The sequence below is a fragment of the Berghia stephanieae genome, chromosome 6 (genome assembly GCF_034508935.2).
Source record: "Berghia stephanieae isolate SIO BIC M18660-M18661 chromosome 6, UCSD_Bste_1.3, whole genome shotgun sequence".
Taxonomy (NCBI): Eukaryota; Metazoa; Mollusca; class Gastropoda; order Nudibranchia; family Aeolidiidae; genus Berghia; species Berghia stephanieae.
The window spans coordinates 26,731,433-26,750,090 of NC_088365.1; the positions used below are offsets into that span (position 1 = coordinate 26,731,433).

Genomic DNA, 18,658 nt, shown 5'->3' on the forward strand with positions numbered 1-18,658 from the left:
TACAACCACCGCGTCAAGAGACGCCCTCGAGTAAGACTGATCTTTGAGAAGTTTTTTTTTCTTGCATTTTTCTTACTTGCTTTGCCTGGCATTTATCATGCACACTTGTTCAAATAATAGTTGAATTCAATTTCTATTGTCTTAGGAAATAGACCATTCATTAAGTTTGCGAAGTCGTTAGAGAACTCGATGGTGCTTTCCACTTGGACATGAAGATAGATTTTTTTCTGCATTCAAAATGGTTCTCAAGACAGAGTGAACGGGCCCTGTCCAAAGTTTGAGTTTTATAATTAGGGTTTTGCTTTTTAAAGTCGGATTCAAGTTTACTATAACCCCCCCCCCTTCTCTCTCTCTATCTCTCTCTCTCTCTCCCTCTCTCTCTCTCTCTCTCTCTCTCTCTCCCTCTCTCTCTCTCTCTCTCTCTCTCACGCGTCAAATCAAATAAACAAAATCAAAAAGTTATGCGATGTTTTTTGTAAATATTTGCGTTTTTATGATGTCGAGTAATTTGTATGTATACTCTTATCTGTGTATAAACGTACGTGTTTTTGTTTTGTGGGTGTGTAAGGCATTGCTGATGGGTAGTAATAAATGGGATATATATATATATATATATATATATATATATATATATATATATAAAATATATATATATATATTGCTTGTTTGTTTTAGTTTCTGAGTACTAGACCACAACATTTCATGGAAAATTTTATCTAAAGCAACAGGATACGTACCAACATCAAAACAATGTAGCTTATGCCTGGAAGAGAAATATACTATAATCAAACACCCTCATGAAGCCACACTCAACACGAAAAATGAGATGTACAACACGTGTCCACATCGCCGGAAGTTCTTATCAATCAACTATAAACCGGAACCACTTCAACAAACAACAACAGTCAACAAACCAAACTCATGTAACACACAGTCCTGACGATGGCTGATTAGGCCTGAAACATCGATGTAGACTGACTCAAATATTGTGGTAAATATATACATATATATATATATATATATATATATATATATATATATATATATATAATATAGAGAGAGAGAGAGAGAGAGAGAGAGAGAGAGAGAGAGAGAGGGAGGGAGAGAGACAGAGAGGAGAGAGAAATGCACTGTTTAAATTTTCAATATATTCTTTATTATTTTGTTTTAAATGATTAATGTCTATATTTAGTATGTCCATATTATTTCCGGAGGACTTACCTAGATATGTTTTCTTCCGAAAGAACGTTGATCTATGAATTGTTTTTTTTTAAGATCAGATTTTTTGAGTTTCATTCCGGTGTGATGCGATGGTGATTAAACTGCCGGGAACCACTGTTGGCGGCAGCCCTGTAAAGCAAAGAAAATGTTGAAAGCCGAAGGGGCTCTCGGCGGAAAGGATACAAACCCAACTGACGATGGTAGAAGGGAAGATGAGCAGCTTGGAGTTATTTTTTTTTCTCTTTAGAGGTCATCTAAAACATTAAAGTAATTTCCCTTTCCCAACCTGTGGTTTTATCCGTCTTCAAGGGTAACAACCATGATCTCAATAACAGTATTTCGCGCTCTTAACAATCGGCTTGCTTGCTGAAAGAAGTCGAAGTTCTATCTATTTTTATTCAATTATATATATATATATATATATATATATATATATATGTGTGTGTGTGTGTGTGTGTGTGTGTGTGTGTGTGTGTGACCCTCCGCCTCGAAATGGTATTAAGTCGTTTTTTTCAATTTTGGGTTTTTGGTACCCAATCATAGCTTATTTTATGCTTTAAAATTTGATAGCAAATTTATAAAATTCTGATTATTTATTGCCGAGATATGACCGTTTGAAGTAGGGAGAGTGTAAAAACCAAGTTTTGAGAAAATCGACTTTGAAGTGAGGCACCGTTTTCGCGCACAGTCAGATCAATGGGCAATGATAACTCCTTAGATACGGGCATCGAAAATTTGATGAGAATAGTAAAATTTGGCAAGAGCTTAGAATATACATTTAATAATGTACCTACAAATTTTTGAAATAATCCAAGTATTGCTTTTGTAGTTATTTATTATTATGTAAGATGTCCTTAAAATAAATAAAACATCCAAGAAAAATGCGACAATTTTATGACATTGCTCACTTTTTGAAGAATTTTTGATATTTAAATAAAGAATCAATGAGATGAGAATTATTAATATGGCATTTTTTTCTTATATAATAGAAGAAATACGATTTCAAAATGTCAAAAGTTAAATAAGGGTTTATACAATTTGAAACTACGTGAAGCCGGGTGGGCAGGGAAAGATATATATCACGAAATAGGATGAGAGAGGAAGAGAAAGAATGAGAGAGTAAAACACACACACACACACACACACACACACATACGCGCGCGCGTGTGTGTGTGTATGTGTGTGTGTGTGAGAGAGAGAGAGAGAAAGAGAGAGAGAGAGAAAGAGAGAGAGAGAGAGAGAACGAAAAAGAGAAGCGAGAAGGGGAGGGGAGAGAGACTGCTTGTGCATTAAGAGAGCGGGAGGGAAATATAGTAGAGATTGAAGCTTGTATAAGTGTGTGTATATATATATATATATATATATATATATATATATATATGTGTGTGTGTGTGTGTGTGTGTTTGTATGTGTGAAAGAAACAAAAGGGAGACGGAGAGAATGAGGTAGGCATAAAGAAAGGGATGGAGGCGGAGCAAAGAATTGTAGGGATAGTTTAAGAAAGCATTTTGTTTCAAAGGAAGTCATAGTCAATCAACTGGAAACATATTGACCAATGAGATTGCAATTAAAGAATGGGCTAGTCAAGTTATTCATTGCATTGTTTCCATTTTGAGTCAGATTACAGCTTGAGGAGGACGGGATGGGGCTTATTGTCTAATGACTTACATGGAAACATGTTATTGAATCTCTCAAGTTTTCTCAGCGTTCACCCACATTGTTGATGTCTAAAAAGACTCACCCCCCCCCCCTTACCTCAGTATACAAAGAAAGCATGACAAAACGAACATCTCTCTCTCTCTCTCTCTCTCTCTCTCTCTCTCTCTCTCTCTCTCTCTCTCTCTCTCTCTGTGTGTGTGTGTGTGTGTGCGTGTGTGTTTGTCCCTCTCTCCTTTTCATCTAACTTTCTATCTATCTATCTATCTATCTATCTATCTATCTATCTATCTATCTATCTATCTATCTATCTATCTATCTATCTACCTATCTATTTATTTATCTATCTACCTATCTATTTATCAATTAACAGGTCTGTCTCTCTGTCTGTTTATCCATACATTTAACTTTTTTTTCATTTTTTAGTTGGTGGGGAAATTCCACACCCAACTTTTTCAATCTATTGTCATAAAGTTTATATTGATGAGGTGATCACACAAACAGGATACAAATATCCCACAGCCATGCAAACTTGGATTCTGTACAAATAACATTAAAAAAAGAAACAACATTCATAAATTCCAAATTTTCTTTTTATTCGGGTTTCAACATTTTGGGGTAATTCCATACCCATCATGACAAGCATGCAAAAATGAGAGTGATACAATTAGGAACAATAATTAACGTGTGAAATGAACACAACAACACTCTTTGTAGACTGTGGCATGAGACCAATAGGCCTGGGTGGAGGTCCTGATAGCTCAGTTGGCAGAACACTCGATTCACAATCAAAGGGAAGGGGATCGATCCCAGGTGCCAGGTGCAGTCTCGCGATTTTAGAAAGCAGTAAATATCTTCACCCATTCTGCTGAATCACGAACTGTTCGCCAGTTTAGGTTGTATAATTTGGCAGCACATTTGCAGCCCATCCCTCCAGATATAACGAAATCGACTTGTCACCATATCTGCTTGGTCATACGACACCGTATTTTCGTGTAATTCATCACCCTGATTAGCCAATCTCTAGAAACAGGAGAAAAACGTGAACACAAATCCCTTCTAGATCCGGCTTTAAAGCATGGGCAGACATAAGTAACATAATACAGGCCCACAATACCGCTTATTATTCAAACAGGATTAATAGGCTACACACTTCCAAGAATTTTGGATGATGTGATTTTCTAAGAAAAACAAAAATATACCAAAAAACAACAAACAACATTGGATAAAGATATAACTATTTACTTGAAATGATAGCTGGGGTCTTTATTTGTAAAATAAAACCATTCGACATCGGATTTTGATTAAATATTTTCACATAAAAAAGACATTAGGAATTCGAAACCTGTAGGGTGTGGAATTTAGCTGGAGCCTGTCTTTGTAACATAAAACCATTGACATAGGATTTTGATTAAATATTTTCACACAAAAAAGTCACAAGAAACTCGAAATCTGTAGGGTGTGGAATCTCCCTGACATTTATAAATCTAAAATAGACACTTAAGGCATCTAGAAAGGTTTGGGGGTAAATTTTACATGTCCGATGAATGATTAAGCATTTCTAGCTTGTGCTTCAAAGTTGAAAAAAATTTAACAATATTTTGCAATATTTGATAACAATGAGTGTTGCACTTACCTTCAATGGGCTTGTAAAAGCTTGAAGTAGATATAATGAATGTGGGTGTGGAATTACCACGAGTGTGTAATCGCCCCACCTTACCAATGCAGCTAGACAAAGAAATAATAGCACGTTGTGTGTATCAAAATGCACAAACACACACATATGTAACACACGCACGCTGACGTCATGACCCATCGCCCGGGCATTTTAATGGCCGATAGGCGCATGTGATGACCGTTGACCAATCAGAATCATTCATTTGTAAGGTTGTCAGGGAAACCTTGACTTGTTTACAGTTTTTAAAGTTCATTATTGGTTGATCCATGAAATTGTGGAAACAGTCATGCTTTCTCTGAGATAGATAAAGACACGTGGTATGTTACACGCTATTGGGCTGAGGAAAAGACTCAGTCTTACTAAGCCTTGGAAAGGGTGGCTTTCTGAGAGAAAGTCAACTCTCGTTTTGAATATTTCACTGATAGTTGCATTTTTTAACTTGAAATTTATTTAACTTATCGTCAATGTTTATGTTGAATTATTATGTTTTCATGTGGAAAAATATTTGTAGTTTCTGAAACAACCAAAAACTCAAATTTGATAATTTTGACCATTTCCACTTTAAAACCGTTTTCTTCGTTTTCCAAATCCCGACTTAATACCACTTCGAGGCGTAGGGTCACATATATGGGTCTGTATTTACATATGCCTCTGGTTTCATGTTGTGTTTTTTTACCCGTTCTATAATGCTTGATAACGAAGGTAACTTGATGAGTTTAGTAGACCTGAAACAGGCTCAATACCTAAAATCTCTGTCCGTGTTGAAGGCGGAGTTGATCCCACTCATCACGAGTACCTATTTTGACAATATGGCGGATTCTACAGTCATAACGAAATTGAAAAATAAAATAAAAATATTTAAACTGTCTTTTCTCATGTCATATCTATTCTTTCGCTAATAAGATACTTTTTTCTTGTTTGTATTCTTACAAGGAATCTACATAGGCAAGAATCTTTTTTTGCACTTGCACAGACTATTTATGTTGGTTCAAAATCACTTAATCATGGTTACGGCTTTTACTTTTCTATGTCACGGTATTGAATTATGTGAAAGGCTATTTTGTGTTCCAAATCAGGATATTTTCTGTAGAAAATCACTTAAAATATGTTATTTTTAAAGAAAGATGTCAACACGTTAAGCGCCGAACTCTGGAAAAATAATAATTCGCATGTTTTAAAAATTTTTGCCAGATAACTTGTCCTTCACATGTGACCCATGTTTCATGGACAAGGTAATGACAATTGAATTTATTGACACATTTATAAAACATGGGATTAATTTGTAAGCCGCACAGTAATGAATGGGGTTCCCGATAGCTCAGATGACAGGGCACTCGCTCTATACGCAAAGTGACCGAGATCGATGCCCGTGCAGTTGAGATTTTCTTCAGACCCCAAGCCCTTTCCACCTTGCAGTGATTGGTTGCTGGTCTGATAGATCTTGAAAAAGTACTTGCGATAAATCAGCGTCCTGTCCAAAGGATAGCAAGTAATTGCTATTGTCCGTTCAACGCTACAGAAACCGAGAGAAACTCCGGCTCCATGTGCCAAATGGCTCTGAAGGACTACTTATAGTAAAGTTCAAATTCAACTCAAGTTTAACGTCTTCATCTGCAAAAGGCGAGTTACCCATCACTGTAGAGTGTATACAATTATATGGTGACTATTTGCATTATTGTGTTGTTGAGCTGAAAGATAGATGTTTAATAGTTGATCAAATTGGTTATTATTGGTAATATCTAAGATTTCTGGTGGGAGAGTGTTCCATTCATTGGTGGTTCTTGGGAAGGAACTGTTTTTATATGGATTGATTCTGTTTAATGGAATTGTGAACTTACTGCTTTGATTATTGCTTGTGAATGTACTGTGTTGCTTTGTGAAATATTGTGGTAAAGTTGGAAGAGCTTTTTTTTAGGCCTACTCTCCATTGTTTTCCATTGCAACAATTTCAGGGCCTCAGTAACGCACAAAAATGTACCATTTTTATGCACCTCCGTTGGCGCTGCTGGTTGATTAATGAAAATGTTGCTGCTTGAAGCTCGAAGTCGAAGGAAAAAATAACGATAAGTGTTGAATTGTAAGCCTCAATTTAATAGGCGAAGACATGCTGTGGACGTTTCTAATTTCCCCTTTATCAACAAAACACGACGAATAAGACACTAAGAACGAATGAGAGATATGTAGTGTGAATGGCGTAGATAAAGAAAATAGACATAAACAATGATGGGACATGAAGTTTTTGAAAAAAAAAAGAAGAAGAAAAAAACCCCAATAAAATAACAAAGACGCGGTAAACGAATACACTGATGATAATGATAAAATATAATAAAATGATAACAATCGCCGTTTACATATAAATGCACGTCGATAACACATTGACTGGTACCGTTGTTGTTTTTTTAAAAGAAAATATAATAATAAATAATAATGATAATATATTATTTTAAGGTTTTACATATATGTCCAGTAACTATAACAACGAAAATGATGTCTTTCTCAATAAAGTAAACATTTTTTTAAATGTCCACAATGGGATTGAACCCAGTTCTTTCAAAGTTTGTGTCTGACAGCTTATCCAGTGCGCTACGGAGCCACCTGACTATTCATAACATTTAATAAGTTTTTTCTAAATCCTTATTTTACCTTCAATGCAACTCCTATTTTCTTGTTTTAAATTTAGATGTTTTAGACTATTATTATTATTTTTTAATTTATTGCCAAAGAATTTAAACCTGGGTATTATCCATCCGAAACCATCACATTGAAAACATCAAAGGGGCAATAATAATACTTGATGTCATAAATATATGAAACCTGTTGAAAACTTAGTGTAGATCTGAAACCCTTAAAGTAATTAAGTGAATACATTATTTCGAATGCGACGATTTGCGTAAAAACGCCAAACAGACAACTTTTTACAGTGTCGAAATTCGTTGTTTTTGAGAGTGTTAGTGTCGTCGGTACATATTAGTGCTTAGGCCACTGGGACCCCCCTCCCCCCCCTTTGGGAGTTTATGCCACTATGTTTTTCAAATAATAGAACTTATTGGCCATACAAATTCCACTGTTACCGTAAAAATAAGTGTCATTTAAGAGAGTTATGGCTCTTTGAAAAAAGTGAGTTGTGTCCCCTTGCAAAAAAGAGACATTTCTTTCAAAGGCTCTGGAGACTACAATATTAATTCAAATATATGCAAATTGGGTATCAAACTGAAGGAAATTGAATATACTATCAAACTATGTGCACAAGCTTTCAATTTGTAAATATTATATAGATTCACAGAAAGTTGAAACAATTTGTCAGTAATCTCATGACGTGTCATATCTAAACTAAGCTATTTCAGTGTTTTACACAAACATTATTTTAAATATGGCCAAAAACAGCATGTTCATTAAAAAAGTAGCACTGAAGAAAGCTATGGCCCAAGCCTCAACAACAACCTTCATATTTCTACGTCATAGGAAAAACTAAAAGTGTACGCAACCCTTAAATATTTCTCCACTTTGTGGGATGCCAAATTCATCATAATTTTCATTCTTTTTAAACATGGTATTGATGTCCAGTTGTCACATTTAAAAGTAAGTTGAAGGTGTGGTAAAAACAGTAGATATATCATGAAAAAAGACTAATTTGTTCACAACCCAAGTGAAGCATCATTACCGAAGACTTTTGAACGAAATCGCATTGTTATATTATGAAGAATAATTGATACTCAAAAGGGATTCTTGATTCAAGATGCAGTAAGTACATAAAAACAATATCCTTATGTGTTTTGCAAACATGCTTTACTCCTTAACAGTTTGCACTGCTCACCAATTTATTACATATCCTCATCATCAGTAGCAAAATCCTCTTCGTCCTCTGAAGTGTCGTCAAGGAAATCACTGTCAAAGCTATCACTACCATCCTCGGCATATGTATCTTCGTCAGTACTGGTGCAGCTTTCTTCATACACAATTTCCTGCAACTCATCTGGAATGAAAGCATCTTTGAACCACTGTACTTCCAATTCATTTTCAGAATTTCTCTGCCAACCGTTATCCTCTGGTTTTGGAATGCTAGGATTCTGGCACACTGCATTCCTCCAAATGAGAGTTTGAAAGTTGGCTCTTGATATGTGCAGTGTCAATACTTGACTACAAGGAGGCATCTGACACAGATCAATTCCACCACTGCATGAGATGGTACCTTTCTTTCCTTTGAAACGCTGGCGAACTATGTCATACCTCACTTTGTTGACACTTGTGCATGAGGTTTTGCCATACAGCTTGCACACAAATGACTCTAACATGAGACAGTCATTACTCGAAACAGCTGCTGATGTTCCAAATCTGGAGAACAGAATTCTAAGATCTTCCTCTTTTTGAAGAAATTTTAGAGCTTTCAGCTTTCCTTGCCCAGCAAAGCAACTTGTTGTGTCACAGCCTGTGAATGCATGGACACCAAGTAATGCATCACACATCTGTTTAGACAAAGTCTTTGCTATCTGAGAGACATTGATTTGTCGCCTGTTGTTGCCACAGCCAGTATAAAAAATCAGGGTCTTTCCAATTGTCTCTGAGAATGAAAGGAGAAGTAAGAAGACATCCGTGTCTGGTGATCTGACAACAATTGTTTCACAGTTTGGTTGGCGGGAAGCATATTGACAGTGCAGTATAATTCGTGTGTCTGCCTCTTCCTGTGATGAGTAGAGATCTAGACAAGGTACAGCTGTGGTAAATTCATCCGTGTCACTGTAAAGTAAGGTGCATCTCTCTCTTCACAGACAAAGAAGATTTCCCTGTTTCTCAGTTTCTTTGCATATTCGTTACTTTCCCATTCCTTGAGGAGAAACCTGATAAGAGATCTTTTGTTATCAACGCAGCTGAGAAATGATTTCCAACGTCTGGGCACTGTTGTTGCAGATCCTCTTAACAAGTATGCATTATCTTCAGAAGATCCTCTCCTCAATCTCTCACAACCTTTGATTGAATCTTCTATGTAAGTATCAGTCACAAAGTGCACACAAGCTGCTTGTGGTAAGGAGGAAAATGTAAGTTTGGCTACTTCACCAAATGTATTTGGGATTGCTGACAGAGTTTGTAACAGTGCATTGCCATCAACAATGTAAACGGTGTTTGTTTGTTTTTTTGCATAATCCTCGAACATTAATGAATTGTCAGGCGTGAGCTTGTGCAACAGAGTTGCTTTGTTGGTCTTCAGAGGTAAACCATCTGATGAAGCCAGCGACCATGGAGTAGGTGTTAGAGGATATTGAAGAACTTTTTGAAGATCAACACTGTGCTCTTGGGACAAAACAAGAAGCTGGCCAAATAAATTTCTTTGTACCTTGATTTTGACCACGTTCATGTCTTTTTTCACTGTTACCACTTTCCTCAATGATGCAAATGTCTTGGTCTTGTTCCTTTCTAATGGCTTGTGAAATTCTACAGTCTTTTCCTTCAGTCTGTTTTCAACAAAACTTTCAAACAATCTTTTTCCTGTTTTTTCCACGGCTAGCAGGTCATCAGCAACATCCTCTTGCATTTTCATTCCTGAAGCTAGACTGACCAGACCATCTTCAACTTCAAAGGGATTGATAAATGCTGAAAATGCCTGGAGGATCTTTTGCACTCGCTTTTCACTTTGTCTTTTTTCTGCAAGGTTCAATTCTTTGTGGGTGTCTATATCTATACAGTTGTTGTTGCTGATCATTCTTTGGGTTGCTGATACATATTCTGCTCGATTGTGTCTTGTTACACTCCAAAGGTAATAGCTTGGAAGACTCTTGCTGAACCCAACAATACCTCCTTTTGTCTTTGCATGTTTGTTTATTGTTTGTCCAATGGTCATATCAACTGCTATTCTTCCAGCAGGCGTCCTTGATCTGGAGACACTAAATCCATTATCTTGTAACATTTCTTCTGCCCCTGGGTGGGAATGAATCAGGTTGGCTAGTGACACAAAATATACACTGAGATACTTGGCATAATTATGGTGATTCATGGTAAAAAGCAGTGGGCACAGTTCTTTTAAACAAGATATATGAAGAAGAAAGTTGTTTGTCTTTGTAGCTCGCAGAAACTGGAGGAGAAGCCAAACTCTGTCCATGTATTGGATCCAGTATTGTGCAGTTTTTCCGTACTTTCCTGAGCGGACACTCTCTTTGAAGGCTTCATACTGGGAAAATAACTCAGCATACACAGTTGACTGGAGAATTTTATTAGCTGTATGGCTTGAAATTCCTTCGGTGAATTCCTTTATGTAAGACATGAGGTCTTTACTGAGTTTTGAATCCGTGTCCTGCTCAAATTTTGCAAGCAGAAGCCTCTCTAGAGCCTCCAAAACAGACACATGCACTCATATAGCCCTGTTGTAGTTCTTTCCACTCATAACCCTATCCATAGAACCATGTGCACATAGCCCTGCTTCAGTCACAATTTCTTCAAAACCAGATCCACTTTGGAGCTTTCCCAGGGCACCAAGATATGAAATTATGGTGTGAAAGACACCCAGGTGAATAATGACTGTTTTGTAAAGCTGTGGGTTTTGCCAGACAATATCGTAAGCTTTCTTTGCTACAGCAAGGTCAAATGTTACAAATGTATATGTGTTATATGCCCATTAATCATGCCTGAATTGTGCTAGTACAAAATTCCTCTTGTTTATTTATCACTGAAAGGAAGCAAATACACTGTAATATATATTTTTTTCATATTATAGAGAAAATGGTTATCAAAGATTTAAAAACCCTATATAGCTTTGTAAAATATTTTATGATATGAGGCAAAAAATGAGAAATGACAATAAAATTCCACTATTTATTGCATTTGAAGAAATTTTAGGGTGATAAACAATCATTTTATTCACAAAAATGAGTTCACGAAAAATTGCACCCGATGACCTTTCAAGGGCCATAACTCCTGTAAATGATACTTGAAAAAACTGTAACACCCTGATTAATTTGTGTTATATGTCCCTGAAGCATGCCTGAATTGTGCTAGTGCAAAATCCCTCTTGTTTATTCATCCTGAAGGGAAACAAGTACACTGTAATAGACTTTTTTTTTTCAAATTATAGAGAAAATGGCTATCAAAGATTTAAAAACGCTATATGGCTTTGTAAAATATTTTATGACATGAGGCAAAAAATAATAAATGACAATAAAATTCCACTATTTATTGCATTTGAAGCAATTTTAGGGTGATAAACAATCATTTTATGCACAAAAATGAGTTCACGAAAAATTGCACCCGATGACCTTTCAAGGGCCATAACTCCTGTAAATGATACTTGAAAAAACTGTAACACCCTGATTAATTTGTGTTATATGTCCCTGAAGCATGCCTGAATTGTGCTAGTGCAAAATCCCTCTTGTTTATTCATCCTGAAGGGAAATAAGTACACTGTAATAGATTTTTTTTCAAATTATAGAGAAAATGGCTATCAAAGATTTTAAAACGCTATATGGCTTTGTAAAATATTTTATGATATGAGGCAAAAAATGAGAAATTACAATAAAATTCCATTATTGATTGTATGTGAAACAATTTTAAGGTGATAAACAACCATTTTATGCACAAAAACGATTTCACAAAAAATTGCACCTAATGACCTTTCAAGGGCCGTAACTCTCGTAAATGACACTTGAAAAAACGGTAACACCCGGATTAATACTCAAGATACATTGCTGTTTTAGAAAAACCATGTGGCGAAAACTCCCCCAGGGGGGGGGAGGGTTTCGCCCACTGGCCCATGCACTATATTTCATGATATCGGTTTGACTCAACGAACTTTCAAACTGACTTTAAATTATAAAAGGAAATCAAATTATCTGTTTATCTATCTGTAAAAAATACATTTCTAATTTTCAAATCTTTCAGTAGAGTTGTGCGCCGTATAATTTTTATTTATTGACTCAAATGACACAATGTTCTCCACAAGGCTAGACTATATTTTTTAAAGAAAGGATTTTCAATTCCATTGTATTTATCTTCCAACAACAGTCTACACATTTTTATATTTCACTTTCTAAACTGCATTACACAGTTCCTCCCCGCCTCCCGTCTTTTCACTTAATTGATTGCGCACCTTTTAGAAATATCTAACATTTTATTGTAATTCGTGATTCCCTACAAATAGAAGCATACTAATTTCCTGCCAATCAATGTTTTGTTTATTCATCTTAACTACGCCACTACCACATTATCTCATTCATCTGTGGTGTTTCATTCATCCTGTTTTGTTGATAAAGGGGAAACCCGAAACGTTCATTTGATCTGTTTTTGTAATTAAATTGAAGGTTACATTCAATTTCACATTATTATTTATTTCTTCTAGCTTTGAGCAGCAACATTTACATTAAGTGAATACATTATACTGGGGATGTAGGAGCTTTCGGGATGTCTCCCATTTACTTAACTTATGGAAAAACAAACATCCTAGCACCTTTACTAAGACTAATGACTAACCCTAATAGAAAAAAAAATCCTCCGATCTCGAGCTAACCTTAATAGAAAAAATGATGACATATTGAATAAATAAACAAAAGATCAACGGTGAAAATACAAATTTAAAGAATACTGGGGATGTAGGAGCTTTCGGAATGTCTCCTCTTTACTTAACTTATGGAAAAGCAAACACCCTAGCACCTTTACTAAGATTTATGACTAACACTAATACAAATAAAATCCTTCGATCTCGAACTAACCCTAATAGTAAAAAAGACCCTCGGACTGCTTTGCACTACCTTTCAATATTTCACTAAAATCAAAATGGCGGCTGAAAATCAAAACAATGGTCAAAATCCATTTGGTTGTTCTTCCTGTCGTACTTTTTAGAGTGACGAAATTGGTTGTATTTGAGAGTGTTAGTGTCGTCGGTACGTATTTTATGATGTCTGTGTGACTCAACAAACTTTCAAACTGACTTTAAATTAGAAAAGGAAATCAAGTTATCTTTTTATCTATCTGTAAAAATACATTTCTAATTTTCAAATCTTTCAGTAGAGTTGTGCGCCGTATCATTTTTTTATTGACTCAAATAAGCACAATGCTCTCCACAATGCTATATTTTTTAAAGAAAGGATTATTATTACTACTACTACTACTACTATTACTACTACTACTACTACTACTACTACTACTACTACTACTACTACTACTACTACTACTACTACTACTACTACTACTACTTTACTACTACTACTACTACTAACTACTACTACTACTACTACTACTACTACTACTACTACCACTACTACTACTACTACTACTACTACTACTACTACTACTACTACTACTACTACTACTACTACTACTACTACTACTACTACTACTACTACTCATCATCATCATCATTGCCTTTTTCACCCTGGGTCAGGGAATAAGCCACAGACAAACAGTTTCCATCCTTCCCTATTCTGAGCTATCTTTTTAATCTCATTCCAGGTCTTACCACTTCTCTGTATATCAGCTTCTTTAATTCTTCTCCATGTTCCTCGTGGCTTTCCCCTTGATCTTCTGCCCTGAGGGTTCCAGTCCAATACTTTCTTTGTTATAGTGGAGTCGTTCTTTCTAATCCACCTCCATCGTCTTCTTCCTATTTCCTCTCCTACTGGTTTCTGCTGTGTTCTTTTCCATACTTATTCATTTTTTATTCTATCCATCCATTTTATTCTGAGTAGCTTACGCATGCACCTGTTTACGAAAATCTGTACCCTCCTTATACTTGCCTGTGATGCGTTCCAAGTTTCACATCCATACAGTAGGACAGACTTCACATTTGAGTTGAAAAGTCTTAGCTTAAGTCGAAGGGAGATATCTTTAGTTCTCCAAACTCTGATGAAAGATGTGAATGCAGCCTGTGCCTTTCCTATTTGTGCTTTCACCTCTGCTTCCGTGCCTCCATCCTTGTCAATTATACTTCCAAGATAGCAGAAAGTGTCTATTTCTTCGAGTTCCTGATCTTTTACTTTGATCTGCTCCCTTTGACACGTACCTATCCTCAAGACCTTTGACTTTGCAGGATAGCAGGCTCTTATGGTTTACACTATTATGTTATGACGATCGACCCAATCAGCAAAGTCCGGTCCGCATTCGTGCACCGTCGCAAACCCGCCTGGTAGCATCGTCACAACACACCTTTCGACTAGATGCTCTGCCGTCTCGGGTTCTTGCCCACAGCGTGGACATATTGGACAGGAAGGTAGACCCCACCGATGTAACGCACTTGCCGTTAGGCAGCTCCTCGACCGAAGTCGATTCGCAGCTACCCAGTGTCTCCTCTTACTGGTATCAAAGCCTGGCAACTTCTCACCAAGCTTAGAGGAGTGTAGGTCCCCGCCCCCAGGAGGGATTGAATTCGTTCAAACCGACTTCCATCTCGTATGTGCAGCTCTGTCCGTAGTCAGGGATTCTGCGTACAAGGGTTGCCGGGACTTATTTTGGCTCGAAACGGGGCACCGTCCATTATGCGCATGAGAGGGGTATCCCCATTCCCTCTCTCTTTGATCTTACTCAGCCAGTTTCCCGTAATGGTCTCCCTCCGGACATCGGGGGGCTGGATTGCTGCCATTATCGGGCCCCATTCTCTAGGGGTTGTTGCTAGCGCTCCCGACACTATGTGCATCGACTTGCGAAGTTTTCATCCACCTTCTCAACGTTTCTGCTTCTACCCCACACTGGAACGCAATACTCCGCGATGGAATAGCATAGTGCCAGGGCGGACGTTCTCATGAGCGCTTGGCTAGCGCTACAAGTCGATCCCGCCAGCTTCCTCAGAAGACTATTCCGCTTCTCTATCTTCCGGGGAACCCCTTCGAGATGAATCCGATAGGTAAGGCTGCGATCCAACGTCACCCCTAAATATTTTGGATGCGGCTCATATGGGAGTGGCTGGTCCCCGACTAGGACATTCAGTTTGCGGGTGTGCCAACCACTGCATAAGTGAAATGCATTGGCCACGGTTTTTGAAGTGTTCATCTTCAGGTACCACTTGTCAAAGTAGGATTTGAGTCTGGTGACGTCCTCGCTGAGTACGCTCTCGAGACGGGTCCACACTTTACTCTGAGTAACGAGTGCCCAGTCGTCTGCGTATCCCAGCCTCAGGGAGGAAGTGTTCGGCATATCGCTAATGTAAACGTTAAACAACATTGGCGCAAGTACCGACCCCTTAGGGACCCCATTCTTCAATTTCCTTACTTTGCTTGTGACGTCTCCCAGCGCGACGTGGAATTGCCTTTCCCCTAAAATCGAAGAGAACAACTTCAAGGTCTTTTTGCACCTTATGATTTTTGCAAGTTTGAGCATCAACCCATCGCACCAGACCGTATCGTACGCCGCTGATAGGTCTATAAAGACAGGACCTGTTTGCTGTTTTCTCTCGAACCCGTGCTCAATATGCTCTGTAAGGGCAATGACCTGCTCCGTGGTGCACCTCCTTTCCCTGAAGCCTGCCTGCTCGGGTGGCAGGGCAGTATCTAGGACCGGCCCCCATCGGTTTAATAGAACACGCTCCAACAATTTGTAAAGACAGCTCAGCAGCGATATGGGTCTGTAACTGTCTGCCTCCTTCGCCGGTTTCCCTGGCTTCAGGATGGCAACTATCTTCGCATGCTTCCACACTTGTGGAAGCTTTCCTTTTGCAAGGACGTCGACATTGCCTCTGCAAGCCAGGCCCGTGCCCTGGGGCCCAGATGCGTCACCACATCGGGATATACACCATCTATCCCTGCTGCTTTGCCGTTCTTCACTTCTCTAATGGCTGCACCCACTTCTCGGGGACTGAACGGGGCCGTCCAGTCCGACTCCTCCGCAGGTAGCGAGTCCAAAATCGTACGGTATGCCTTGCGGACACCGCGCTCAAAAGCCTGATTAGGGACCCGCTTGCTACGGTTCTTAATGTTCTTGGCAATTGTGTCTGCCTCACACTCCGGTGCAGCCTTCGCGTAATTCCAATCTGGGTCCAATTTCTTTATCAAACGCCAAGCGTGGCGGCTGGAGTGTGTAAAGTCGAGACTTTCCACGGTCTCCTGCCACCGTTGCTTCCTTCCCTCTGCCAGAGACTGAAGTAGTCTATCCGCTGCGTCCTGGGACTGATTCTGCTGGTACTCTCGGTACAGCTCTTCCGACTCTGCTGTCCAGCAAGGGGTGTAGAATTTCCGTTTGCCCCGTGGAATAGAGCATTGAGCGCTCTTAACCAGTAGCCTACTGATTCTGGTTATATTCTTGGACTTGGGAGGAATGGCAGGGCAGACCTGCTCGATATAGGAACTGAATTCCTCCCAGTCAGCTTTCCTGAAATTCCATCTGCAAAGTGGGAGAGACTGCACTCTCGGTATTGTCACCCCAGCTGTGACAAGAACCGGCCTGTGCTGGCTATGCGGAAAGTCCCCGAGGACTGTTCGCTTCACTTGCAGCGGTTCACCGTTCGCGCCTTTCGTTACGAGGGTGAGGTCTTGAGTATACTCCTTCTTATGGCGGGTACCCCGGAAGGTACCCTTGGATGTAGGATCGTACACTAGGTGTAGATCATTACAGTCCATCCATGAGCGGAGTTGTCTTCCTGCCTCGTTGCAGTCTCGGTAGCCCCATTCGTGATGGTGGCTATTAAAGTCTCCCAGACAGATGGAAGGATGGCTGACCACCGGTACCGATGGTGTAGTCCAAGTCGCTCTAGGTGGTTTGTAAATTTGCAGGGTGAATTCTTAGACCAATTATTCCGAGAGGCTGTTTATAATTGTGGTTTTTGCTATTACTACTACTACTACTACTACTACTACTACTACTACTACTACTACTACTACTACTACTACTACTACTACTGCTACTACTACTACTACTACTACTACTACTACTACTACTACTACTACTACTACTTACTATACTATACTACTTACTACTTATATATATATTTTATATTATTATTATATATTATTATTATTATATTATTATTATTATTATTATTATTTATTATTATTATTATTATTATTATTATTATTATTATTATTATTATCATTATTATTATTATTATTATCATTATTCGCTCCGGAGCCAACGCCGTCATGCTGACGACAAGCGCTGCACCACGCTGTATGCGCTCAGAGCGACCAGGAATCGTCCATGACTAGATATTGTCACAATTTCATCGGGCAGATTGTTCCATTCCTTTGTTTCTCGTGGGAATGAGCTCTGTGGCTGCCTACATTAGGGGGTGTTTCACCTGTTAAGTGTTTATGTCAAGAAGTGGGCGGCACTAGCACAATGTCTGCGTGTTGACAGTTCTGTCGTACTCTGAAAAAAACACACATTATATTTAAATAACTTGGCCAGAAAACTCTTCGTTCACATATCGATAGATTTTTATTGAGTCTCTTCTTGGCAAAATCTCTCGAGTCCGGACATCAGTGAAGTGCCAGGTTTGAGAGTTCTTGCCAAGATGAGAGTTATTTAAATCAAGCGATATATAATAATGTTGACGAAATTAAATACCTTGGTATCGCAATTGATTCCTCCCTAAAATTTAAATCTCGTGTAAATAATATTGTCACAAAAGCTTGTCAAAGGATATATATTTTAATAAAACTCAGATCATTTCATGTAAGTAATAAAACAATGGTTCAGATCTATAAGTCTCTAGTTCTCAGCATATTCATTTTCAGCATTTCAATGTGGTTTGGCTCATTTGGAGTGAAGGAGAAAAACAAAATTCAGGAAATTTCGAACGAATGTAGTAAAATAGTAAATAGCAAAATTGAAACTATTTCTAAATAATACTCGAAATCTGTAGAAAGGAAAGCAAATTGTATTGTTAATTCACGCAATCACCCCTTGAATTGTGAGTTCAAAATACTTCCGTCAGGGAGACGTTTTGCTCAGCCAAAATGTAGAATACAGAGATACAATTGTACTTTTATACGATCAGCAATCAGTAACCTGAACTCCTATAAAAAGGCACCCTAATTAATATATCAGAAGTAGCTTTGATATTAGAAATGGTGTATAAATTATAATGACTGACATCATATGAAGCATTCATATTATTATCCTTATTACTATCAACATTTGACATAGAAACTGTGTGTAAATACTGACTGACTTTTGATGCCTTAATATTATAATCCT

At 38.1% G+C, this 18,658-nt stretch overlaps 1 protein-coding gene across 5 annotated transcripts in view; it reads left to right on the top strand.

Annotated features, from left to right (window-relative positions):
* LOC144974765 (glycoprotein 3-alpha-L-fucosyltransferase A-like) overlaps positions 1-18,658 on the top strand; it is a 38,314-nt gene that overhangs the window by 6,372 nt on the left and 13,284 nt on the right. For 2 of the 5 annotated variants that reach the window (XM_078917997.1, XM_078917998.1), the window contains exon 2: positions 676-991. The exons of 1 other annotated variant lie outside the window; for it this stretch is intronic. The gene's annotated coding sequence lies outside the window, so the exon portion shown is untranslated. Of the gene's footprint in view, positions 1-675; positions 992-17,743; positions 18,134-18,658 lie in introns of those variants that run through there. 2 more of the 5 variants (XM_078917999.1, XM_078918001.1) reach the window with 2 other exon arrangements.